Here is an 8,606-nt window from a genome sequence, read left to right on the forward strand (position 1 = left end):
AGTAGGCCTGCCAATATCTATAAGAACACTGAACAATATCAAATATTGGTMAATTAAATCCCGACATTAACTTTGTTGTATAACAAAGCATTTAACCTCCCTTCCAGTAGACAGTCCTCCTTTTTAAACGCCTTGCTCTTGCAGATAAGTTGAGCAAATGTCAATATCCATAAGTATTTTATTAATTTGCTTTTTAATAGTAATGAATGTAGTATTATGTATTGTGTATTATGTGACAGTGCTATAATAATAAGTAATATATTGAATGTATGTAGTGCCTTTATTCTATGGGTTCAAGAAGGGTGGCATATATATTATAAATTAAATGAAGAGTTAATAGTTAATAGCTAATAAATAGTTAGAAAGGTAATTTTGTTTTTGCAAACCAAGGTAACATACATCATGGTTTCCCTTTTATATTGTACTTGGATTGGAGAAAATATCAACAGAAATACACTGAAGAGTGTTATGGTAAACCACGGTGAATCCAACATGTTTATTACATTAAGATAATAAAGGTTGATTAAACAAAGTTGTTTACAGAGCAAGATTACTGTAGATTTCGGATCACACATGACCTTCTAAACTCTCAGTGCTTGCCTAAAGTGCTGCCTGCATATTGGCCCCTTCAGCCAAACCTTTCCCCAACATGAAAGCATTGTTATTGAAATTTTGCGACAATATTGTATTACTTTAATGATTATTTTACTTGAGATAAGTTTTTWAAAATTACATTTAGTACCCTTTACATATGTTCCTGTAAGGGTATCTCCTTGATCACAGGATAAAACATACAATCATAATTTAATAAGCTTTACAAAAATATTTTATGAATGTTAGAATACAATGTTTTATCCCCATTGCTTAAAAGGGGCTTAAGGAGGCACATCATACATTTTGTAGACATCTGGATTAAGGTGTTGTRGTTCAATGAAAAGGGGGACATGACAAAGCAATGCATCTTATCAGACATGAGACAGGGCAAAGACATGACCTTAAACATAAACATCTGCTACATACCAACATCAACCCTCATATATCAACCTAATTATGCAATTCTCGAACACAGTCTGTATACATGTAGCCAGCTAGCATATTGCAAATATAATTAACTAATGGTAATACATTACACGTATTGTATAATAAAACAAATATTTTATTGTCTTTGCTCCCTTGGGAAAATGGGATGGTTATTCGTTTATTCTACACTCTGCTACTTACAAGGTTTTTTATTTTCTTTGAAAGACGAAACATAACACTTTATTTATCTTTGAAATAAGTAGCAATGCAAGCTACAAGGTACTTGTTACTTCATAAAATACYAGGAAAAAAAGAGCTGAAACAGGGCTGTAAGGATTTTAAATGATTTTTCTTATAATTAGGCTGAATCAGCTCTACAGTATTGGAGTGACAATAGAAGCAAGGGAAAAAACATCACTTAACAGGGAAGAGTCACTATTTGACCATCATTACCATCATTGACCATCATTGACTTAACCAGTTGTATGTCACTTCCACACCACTTACGAGAGTGCTATCAGCTTTTTCCAGGAGTAATCATGTAAACCATGCCGCTGTGTTATGACACTCACAGAAGCAAGCATGCTAGGCTTATGACTGTTCATTTGTTTTAATTGCACAAAATKATCTTAAAACTGAGTCATGTTTTGGCATTTTAGAATACTAAGTAAAAAAAACATTAGACACCAACTAATTTAAATTAGACAAGTTTTGCATTATCGTAAAACGTATACCGTAAGCGCCACTGGTGTAGTGGTATCATGGAAGATTCCCATTCTTTCGACCCGGCTTTGATTCCCGGTCGGGGCACAGATTGTTTTGCTCCAGAGTGGCACAGCGTTCTAAGGTACTGCATCTCAGTGCTAGCGGCGTCACTACARACCCTGGTTCGATTTCAGTCAGCATAGCAACCGGACGTTAATGGAGTCCCATAGGGCTGCGCACAATTGGCCCAGCATCGTCCGGGTTAGGGTTTGGTCAGGGTAGGCCGTCATTGTAAATARAAATGTGTTCTTAACTGACTTAGTTAAATAAAGGTTAAACAAAATTAAATTAAATAAAAAATACCACTGCATACTGTACCATCATCATATACGCAATATTTACACAGATACAAGCRTGTTTGAGTGTCAACAGGGTCAGAAAGTTACAACACAATCTTTATCAGGAGGGTTCCCTCACTGCATTCTATGAGAAAAAAAGCTATGGATTCTATTGCAATTGTATTTTGCACTGTATTCTATTATTTATATATTGCACTACCGTCTGCGAAAAACAATAACGACTGCCAACAGGACTACTACAACAAGTAGTACATATGCAAAATTATAAACTGGGTGGTTCGAGCCCTGAATGCTGATTGGCTGACAGCTGTGGTATATTAGACTGTATACCACGGATATGACAAAACATGTATTTTAACTGCTCTAATTACATTGGTAATCAGTTTATAATAGCAATAAGTCACCTTGGGGGCTGTGGTATATGATCAATATAGTATCCAGGCACTCCGCATTGCATTGTGCGTAAGAACAGCCCTTAGCCCCGGTATATTGGCCATATACMGTTGAMGTTGGAAGTTTACATACACTTAGGTTGGAGTCATTAAAACTAATTTTTCAACCACTCCACAAATTTCTTGTTAACAAACTATAGTTTTGGCAAGTCGGTTAGGACATCTACTTTTTGCATGACACAAGTAATTTTTCCAACAATTGTTTACAAACAGATTATTTCACTTGTAATTCACTGCATCACAATTCCAGTGGGTCAGAAGTTTACATACACTAAGTTGACTGCGCCTTTAAACAGCTTGGAAAATTCCAGAAAATGATGTCATGGCTTTAGAAGCTTCTGATAGGCTAATTGACATCATTTGAGTCAATTGGAGGTGTACCTGTGGATGTATTTCAAGGCCTACCTTCAAACTCAGTGCCTCTTTGCTTGACATCATGGGAAAATGAAAATAAATCAGCCAAGACCTCAGCAAAAAAATTGTAGACCTCCACTAGTCTGGTTCATCCTTGGGAGCAATTTCCAAATGCCTGAAGGTACCACATTCATCTGTACAAACAATAGTATGCAAGTATAAACACCATGGGACCACGCACCTGTCATACCGCTCAGGATTGAGTGTAAACTTCTGACCCACTGGGAATGTGATGAAATAAATAAAAGCTGAAATAAGTCATTCGCTCTACCATTATTCTCATTTTTTTCTGTGAATTTAAAAAGTAAATACTGTAGACATAATAAGTCACACACAAAAAACACCCAGGCAGGTACTACAATGTCTACATGGAAACATCAGAGAAATCACCTGCAGCCTTATAGAAATGTTTTATCATGATTGTCCAATACAGACCTGCAGAGCGCTTCCCCCAGGCAGTTGTCAAAGATTTCCAGACAGATCTTGGTCCTGGCCTCCTCCAAATGTTCTCCACATATGCCACTGTGCAGACCCCCCTTAATATGCATACCGTCCTGATCCTCTGGGTTGCATTCATAGAGGACAACCATCTCTGCAACGTTATATGGCAGACCAGCGTAGAACTGTTGAGTGACCTGTCGACAGTGGGTGCTGTTGCATTGCTTTGTTGAACAAGCCTGCACAAAAGGAACCATGTGCCCTTTGCAGACCTCATTGTGGAGGCAGATTGTCATCTGTTGCAGACAGGACCCTCCACTGTCATGAATTGAAAAATAAGGGTTCGGAGTAAGTGCTACTGTTTATAACTCAAACTACAATATTTCCAGTAACATAAATWGTTAAAATCGTCAAATCTGGTTCTAAATGTATGAAAATGAGGATAATCAGTCCATATTTGAACCCTTCTTCTGTTGCGTTATAGGGTGGGAGAAAGATTTGAAAACTTTATAAAGCTACCTACCTATGTCGATTTCAAAAGTAAATAAAAGTTGATCAATGTTATGTAAATTACTGTACAGACGATGAAGTGAGTGTCTTACCATTACCAGTTAACTTCATTCTTGTATTAGACCTGTCCTTTAAATCATGTAGACTCGTTGAACACAATGCCTCCAGTGCATTCTGAATGCAGGGGTTGTTGTTCATGACACTCCATATGCCTTGGCATTTTCTTCTGCTCAGGGCACACATACAATTAGACAGAGAGGTGATCTGAAGTTCTATCCACAATGACAGGCAGCTGCCCTGAGAGCTTGGAGAGTTGCACTGGTCTTTTCCTATCTGGCATGAGTCCTTCAACTTCTTATACACCAATGCACAGTGGTGGGATTGCTGGCAAYTATGAAAGGCAGACCAACAGCTATCTCTGGTGGTAATTGGGTGTTCCTTCAGAGGATTCCAGCTGGGTCTAACAAAGCTGCTCAGGCCTTGACCATCTACAGTAAATAATTAGCAAACAGATACAGATGTATTGTAATGTAAAAGGCACATGTAATGTACATACCTCCAAAGGAGTATTACATTTACCGTACTACAGTACGTTTACTTCATTAATTCCTTTTAGGTGTTGCCTATTTTGATAGTACAACTAAAAACGCCGGTGTACTGTGTATGAGAGAATGAGTGCACCTGTCTCAGGGAGGCATTGTGAAGTGAGTTGTTCGAGAGAGGTAGTAGGCTCCTGCCATGCACACAGACACCCTCTCACGATAGGATATTGGTCAAGAATGGAGTGGATGGTCATGTTACAGACCTTTGAGGCTTTTATTTGGTAGCGTTCATCTAGGTACAAGCTTAAAAGAGAAGAGGTAGAAAAGCAGGATTTTCAAAGGCTTTTCAATAGATGCACATTTGCACTGATATGTATTCTGTGCAATAKGTGTTTTTTTTCTTCAGGCTGGGCTACCAACCACCATGTAATTGGCAAAAAAGGAATTGTTTGATTTTCTCAGAATGAACACAAATAATTTGGGGGAATATTTGACGTAGCTTTGTGGGAGTCCAAAGAAAGACAAACATGTAAATGTCAAATCCATTTCCCACAACAATGTAGCGTATTTCAGCTCCCTGAATTACAGTCATTCTATTTATGGGATCTATTTACCCTCTCCTTGAGACAACAATTTCATCTGCTCTAGGAAATAGCAGGTGGGAATACATTTTCCACCTAAGACTATGGGCTTGAGGCTATTGCTTCAGTATTATTTTGTTTCCTCAATATCACACAGGGGTGGAATTGAACATTGTCTACTGTAATTTAATTTATGTTGCATGGCTTTTGATTTTATTCACTCAATGTCAATATGGTTAAATCCTAGGAATCACATAAAACAGATTAAATCCCCTACAGTAAAAAAATACCTTTAGGATTACAGATGTTACTGAGGGGTGTYTTCTCACAGACATCTGACTCTGACATTCAGGTGTCCATAAAAGCCAACCAGCCTGTGGATCTGGATGAAATCTGGATGCTGGATATCTAGTAAACATGAACACCTGGAATATATTTACAAAAACATTTGGATTGAACTCTTCTCCAACATTTTGGTCGATAAAACACTTTCCCCATCCTCTTCTGAGTGAATTTCACATAGTAAGTTGCAAAGCAGGCTACTGATTCACTTTCGATACAAAACTGTATTGCTTATGTTCCTCTTTAAAACTAGATTGTGTATCATTATTTCAACAAAGTTCAATGTAGGCTGCCTACTCACTCATTTGTTTGGAAAATGCATACTAAACATATGGATATAATCATACCTTTATTTAACTTCACCACTTGTGCTACTCTTCAGTAGGAAGCTTCAGACTGTCTAAATAGGTCAGCTATCACAGAAGTAGTCGTTTCTGCTATCAAGGAAAGCTTGTCCCTTATTCACCCATATCTCAAATCACCGTCATACTTTAAATGCTCACCAATTACCACCGTGGTTTTCACACCTGTCGTTCGCTGCATGGTAACACTATCCCTTCCCTTTCAGTTAGGACCTCTTCAAGTGCACAGCTCCGATCTTTGCAGCTGCGATTTCCCCTGTTGCGTGCCAATCGCTATTACGTCAGTTGAAAGGGAGTCTGACTTGCAGGTGGGCTCTAGAATAAATACTTATACCTCTGAGGTTATGGGTAATTACACAGATAAGTGAATTAGAGTTTGAGGTGCAGCTGATTGAACTCAGGGTTAAATGTAAAATAGTAAATGTAAGTCTGAGACACTACAATAAAGTATGATACGTTATGTTTCGTATAAGCTCAGCAAAAGAAGAAACRTCCTCTCACTGTCAACTGCGTTTATTTTCAGCAAACTTAACATGTGTAAATATTTGTATGAACATAACAAGATTCAACAACTCAGACATAAACTGAACAAGTTCCGCAGACATGTGACTAACAGAAATKGAATAATGTGTCCCTGAACAAAGGGGGGGGGGTCAAAAATCAAAAGTAACAGTCAGTATCTGGTGTGGCCACCAGCTGCATTAAGTACTGCAGTGCATCTCCTCCTCATGGACTGCACCAGATTTGCCAGTTCTTGCTGGGATATGTTACCCCACTCTTCCACCAAGGCATCTGCAAGTTCCCGGACATTTCTGGGGGGAATGGTCCTAGCCCTTACCCTCCGATCCAACAGGTCCCAGACGTGCTCAATGGGATTGAGATCCGGGCTCTTCGCTGGCCATGGCAGTATAACAGTATGGCTGGTGGCATTGTCATGTTGGAGGGTCATGTCAGGATGAGCCTGCAGGAAGGGTACCACATGAGGGAGGAGGACGTCTTCCCTGTAACGCACAGTGTTGAGATTGCCTGCAATGACAACAAGCTCAGTCTGATGATGCTGTGACACACCGCCCCAGACCATGACGGACCCTCCACCTCCAAATCAATCCCGCTCCAGAGTACAGGCCTCGTGTAACRCTCATTCCATCGACGATAAACGCGAATCCGACCATCACCCCTGGTGAGACAAAACCGCGACTTGTCAGTGAAGAGCACTTTGTGCCAGTCCTGTCTGGTCCAGCGACGGTGGGTTTGTTCCCATAGGCAACGTTGTTGCCAGTGATGTCTGGTGAGGACCTGCCTTATAACAGGCCTACAAGCTATCAGTCCAGCCTCTCTCAGCCTATTGCGGACAGTCTGAGCACTGATGGAGGGATTGTGCGTTCCTGGTGTAACTCGGGCAGTTGTTGTTGCCATCCTGTACCTGTCTCGCAGGTGTGATGTTTGGATGTACCAATCCTGTGCAGGTGTTGTTACACGTGGTCTGCCACTGTGAGGACGATCAGCTGTCCGTCCTGTCTCCCTGTAGCACTGTCTTAGGCGTCTCACAGTACGGACATTGCAATTTATTGCCCTGGCCACATCAGCAGTCCTCATGCCTCCTTGCAGCATGCCTAAGGCACGTTCACRCAGATGAGCAGGGACCCAGGGCATCTTTCTTTTGGTGTTTTTTAGAGTCAGTAGAAAGGCCTCTTTAGTGTYCTAARTTTTTATAACTGTGACCTTAATTGCCTACCGTCTGTAAGCTGTTAGTGTCCTAAGACCGTTCCACAGGCGCATGTTCATTATTTGTTTATGGTTCATTGAACCAAGCATGGGAAACAGTGTTTAAACCCTTTACAATGAAGATCTGTGAAGTTATTTAGATTTTTATGAATTATCTTTGAAAGACAAGATCCTGAAAAAGGGAYRTTTCTTTTTTTGCTGAGTTTGGTATGTACTGTACTAATTTGTGGATGTCCATCATTTATGATATATTACGAATTTTCAAAACACATGATATGTTACAAATTCCAATTTGATGTGGCTAACGTTAGCTAGGTGGCTAACGTTAGATAGACTAGGGGTTATGGTTTAAAGTTAGGGTTAGGAGTTAGGTTACTGGGTTATGGTTAGGGGAAGGGTTAGCTAATATGCTGGGTAGTGGCAAAGTAGCTAAMAACTAGTAAGTAGTGCAATGTTGCTAATTAGCTAAAATGCATCCACCCTACTTTCATTTTTGCCYTAAGTAACCTTAGGTCTTATGTAACCATACCAAACGTAACATATCATACACATTTGAGGGTCCTGGATTTAAATTGACTATGTTATGTCTAGTCTTGTAGAGCAGGCTGAATAAAAGTTTCATGCCCTATGTTATTAAAGGAAATCACTTGGTAACATTTACTTGGAATATTCTGAGAGAAATGCAAGTTAATTCTAATGTAAGATGTTGAAAGTTGGCAAACTCATGGTTACTGACATGACAAAATATGTTTAAGACAGGGTGAATTACAARCATCACTAATAAATGAGTAGTATAAGAAAACGCAGCACGGTCTCCACTTTGCTTTTCTCAACGTTAGCGGATAAGGACAGTAATGTAAGAGGTGGGTATATTCAGTCTGTCAGGTATGCGTAAATGGTTGTAAGGGAGTCAGGTGCAGGAGAGCAGATATGGTGTAGCCAACGGAGCCTTTTATGTTGGCGAACCAAAAACACACGGCAAAGTGAACACGAAATAACAATACGGGTTAACATAACCCAGCGCAACAGATTAACGTGCACAATACATGAAACAGAATAAACAATACGACACAAAGACATGAGGGAAACAGAGGGTTAAATACACAACACATAATGAGGGAAATGAGAACCAGGTGTGTGGGAAAACAAGACAAGA

The sequence above is a fragment of the Salvelinus sp. IW2-2015 genome, linkage group LG18 (genome assembly GCF_002910315.2).
Source record: "Salvelinus sp. IW2-2015 linkage group LG18, ASM291031v2, whole genome shotgun sequence".
In the NCBI taxonomy this organism is placed as follows: Eukaryota; Metazoa; Chordata; class Actinopteri; order Salmoniformes; family Salmonidae; genus Salvelinus; species Salvelinus sp. IW2-2015.